Here is a 4,433-nt window from a genome sequence, read left to right as displayed (position 1 = left end):
ATCCTTCTTAACAGGTTGGACGGTCCAGCGTATAAAATTTTTTTAAAACATGTTCTGCCAGAGCTTTTGGAAGACATTCCTTTGGAGTTCCGGCAGAACATGTTATATCAAATGGACGGTGCTCCGGCCCATTTCGCCACAGATGTTCGCGCCCATCTAGACGAAACCTTTCAAGACAGGTGGATCGGCCGTGGCGGACCTGTGCCGTGGCCCCCACGATCACCTGATTTGAATCCGTTGGATTTTTATTTCTGGGGGTACCTAAAGGTAATTTTAGAAATGAATATTTTCAAATTATTGTTGCATTTTTTTACTGTTTCTTTAGATTAATTTTATCTACTTCTAGGATACGGTGTACAAAGAAGCGGTAAACAATGTCGATGACTTTGTCATGAGGATGCACGCAGCTGTCGCAATGATAACCAATGATACATTGGAAAAAGTCCAGCGACAAGTTGTAAGCCGTGCCGAATGGTGTAACGAAGTTGGAAGAAGACACTTCGAGCAGCATTACCGCTAATTGTAATCGGCCCTTTTCAGGGCCACCAATTTTTAACGAGGGATTGAACGATTCCATAAAAAAACTCTACCCTTCCATAGGATACCTCACGGTGTTTGGAAGATCGGCGACGGGCATGGCGCCATATTAAATAAACAAGGTGTGTAGGAACGTAAACTGCGACCGACCCGCTGTCACCGACGGTACTCGGCGCTCTTAGGATATAATTAACGGCCGTTCAAAGAAAATGGCATCGGGTGTCATTTCCTCGGACGACCGAACGACGAACGACAAGGGCCCACCCATGGTTGTCTAGGCTTGGATTTTTCAGCAGTGAAACGTCGACTCCCGAACGAACGAGTCGCATAAACGATTATCCGCGAACTAGTCTCAGTGATATTTCGTTATGTTTCCGGATTATCAGTGATTCATTAAGTGGTCAGTGTTTGGTGACCGTGCAGTGCAAGTGAATTTCATAAATATCCATACCAGAGGTTCCTCCGACAGTATCCCTCGAATGTTGCGGTCATCTACCTGGAATCAGCTGTGTGTTGTACGAGGTCAGTGCCCTTCGACATTGTGAGCCACAATTCCAGCCAGCAAATGCATCCTCAACTAAATGGGTGAGTTTCTTATTGATAATATTCTTCATATTTCTCTAACAAACATATCCCTTATGTCCTTTAACGCGATTATTATTTATTAAATTAGCTTTGCGCATCGTTCGTTGAATTCTGTTCGGACACGGAATTATTTAAATTCAAATATCATTTATGTACTTCGACTGGGTTGCTTATTGTTAATCTTCACTGTACATATCGCATACAAATTTCATACGGTACACGTGAGAAAATTAAAACGGTTGTCACGGTTAAACTACATATTATTTCGGGACCGAAAATTTAGTAAACATTCTTTAGACATTCTGAAATAAGGATGAATAGAGTTTTTCTTGAAATTATCACTGTCACGTGGTAAAAAAAAATATCAAAAGATCATGCTCCGTGACTTGTTCATTGATTCGGACGCCGCACACAGTCCCTCCTTCAACTGTCAAACTCAGCGGTAAACGCACGTGCCGCTCGGCCGATCGATAACCATATGGTTCGCGCCAATTCGTCTCATTGGCCAGTGTTTTTCGTTAATAACTCGCAAACGAAGCCGCGGATTGCATTTTCGCAAAGGAAAAAGTTTTCATTTTCGGCTGTTAAAATAATTGTGGGACACCCTGTATATATATACCCGAATAGCAATAAGTAGTAATAGTAAGACCATATTATACGAAACACGTATAGAATAAGTTAGCGATATCGAGTATAGCATATAACCACGTTAACATAAGTTAGTATAGTCGTACCTCTCGAATCTACTGTATAGAACGAATTATTCTAAGTCCGAAATTCCGCCCGAGCGCGTCAAAGACACGCTCCTAGTTCTGACGTCACCCGCTCAACGCGGCCGCCCCACTCCGGCGACCGCCCCACCACAACGACTCCCCACCAGGACCTACCGGCAAGATGGCCGCCGAGGACCGGAGGAGCTCAGAGCGGCCGCACAACCGATCAGACTCGTTCCGGGCTCCAGCGAGGGAAGTCGTCTCCTCCTGCAAGCCATTCCCCTAATTCAACTCAAGTCTCTTTTCTATTTCAAAGTCTCATTCAAACTCAAATCACCGCGTTAGTAACTAAGTCCTTGTATCGTTAATATCTTAGAATATATTTTAGTTATTACTACTTCTACAATCATTAATTACCTAGACTCTCTCCCTACTCGGCAATACATTCGTACATATTCACTTAGAAACTATTCCGCCTTCGTGTGTACCGATCTCACCCCGAATGATCTGCACGAATGCGTAATACAATTAACGACATTATTCCCAAAGCGCTTGTACCGATCTCACCCCGAATGATCTGGGCGCAGCAGGGATAAAACCGTCCTTCTTACATTCTTGCTTAACAAATAACGAATGCCCAAACGCGCCGGTCGTCGCCATCAACTAAGAAAGCTGGCGAAAGCTTTCGTTTACGGGCCGTATCGTTCGAAGCACCAGTACTCCGAACGCGTCATCGAGGTAATCTCGCACACCTTCGTCGCCGATCTAGCTGTTACGTCCTCCGACGTTTGTATTAGTATGCATGTGTGTGAGTGTGCATGTATGTGTGCTCCGCGCGTACTAGTACATAAGCATATTATAACCGACTATAGCATAAGTTAGCATGTATCTATTTTATAACGTACCACAGAATAAGTTAACATAACCACATTATATACTCTCTCTCTAGACACTAAGCGAAATATTTCTAAGTATCACAAAAAGCGCGCGGACTAGGACTACGTCATCCCGCTGAACGCGGCATCCCCTCTCCAGCGCCATCCACCACCATGGCGGACGCCCCCACCACCGGGACTGCCCCCACCAGCGGACCGGCGGCCATGAGTCGAGGGAGCTCATTGCAGCCTGCGGCAGCTTCACTCTTGCTCCGGGACCCGACCAGTACAGTCGCATTTCTCGCACCGAAGTCCGGTCGTCCGCGGCCGTCAAATTCTTTGTCTTCGAAATCAAATTATAATTCTATTTCCAATTCCAATATTCTTGCGTATAGTGTTAAGGCATTGTAACCTTACTCCAGTTTTAAATTAGAATATATATTAATTTAGAAGCAGTGAACGTGAATTCATTCAATAACCTCTGCGTTCCCAATTCCAATTATCAGAATCATTACGATATTTCGAATTACAACTTCAGAAAGCGTGTGTACCGGGCTTTCTCCACAAGTCCTGCACGCCACCGAAGTTGCTCTAGCCAAATCTGTCCAGAAAGCGTATGTACCGGGCTTTCTCCACAAGTCCTGTACGCCACCGGACAGAGCGGACCATTTCGATATTTACTAATTACTGCTAATATTACCTATGCCGCTACAATCAGGGCGCAGAGCTCAGTTGAAGAGACTCGTCCGTTTATATGCGCAGATTCTGTACGAACGTCGAGTAAATCACAGGAGTCAAGACATTAGCATAATCGGTCATAGCCCGCGAGTAGACTCAGTTACGGGCGAACTTTCATACCGTGTAGAAATTCATTCGCCATGCTCGCCAGCCCAGCGGACGGTACGCGGTCCAAGTCGCACAATTTAGAGGGGAAGCAGTTGACGCAGGACGAACTCGCCGCGGTACAAAAGTCACTAATGAATAAAGAGCAACGGCTCATAGAACAATCGCGTAGTCTAGATAAAAAGAGGATGATAATAGAATCACAACAGATTCAAGCGCAGGCGGACATCGATAAAGATCGCGACGAGATGGCGGTCAAGAACGCGAGACTCCGCGAACAAATAGAGAAACTAACGTTAGAGAATACGCGAACCGCGGATCCGATAAATCCGACCCTCGAACTTCCTATGCAGGCGCAATCGACGTATCGGCCATACTATGATTTCCGCGAGGCCGAAGATAATCAGTTAACGTTAAAATCAGCGGCCGACATGATCCCCATGTTTAATGGCACGCAGCCACCGGTATTGCAATTTACGCGCGCCTGCACCCACGCGCGATCGTTGGTACCCTCACATTCGGAACGAAGTCTCGTGAGATTAATCATAGGTAAATTGCGCGGGGCACTTTGTGAGTAGTAGAGTTTCGTCACTTCAACCGTTTCAGAATTGTGCGAACGTCTAAAAATGTTATTCGGCGCGCAACACAAAATCCAGCATTATCAAGGCGAGCTAGCCAACATCTATATGGACGAGCGCGAGAACATTTTTACATATATAAATAGAGTAAGAGATCTGCACGGCGCAATCATCAATTGTTTGCCGGACCGAGCCGACATCGCGAAATCGATGACTTCGCGCGGGACTGTTTCATTGACGGTTTAATTCCTAATATCCGGACAGAATTTCGCGCGATACGACATAAACACATGGAGGATATT

This window comes from Megalopta genalis, unplaced genomic scaffold (assembly GCF_051020955.1).
Source record: "Megalopta genalis isolate 19385.01 unplaced genomic scaffold, iyMegGena1_principal scaffold0042, whole genome shotgun sequence".
NCBI lineage: Eukaryota > Metazoa > Arthropoda > Insecta > Hymenoptera > Halictidae > Megalopta > Megalopta genalis.
The sequence above is the reverse complement of the archived record's forward strand: the minus strand, read 5'-3'. Positions refer to the sequence as shown.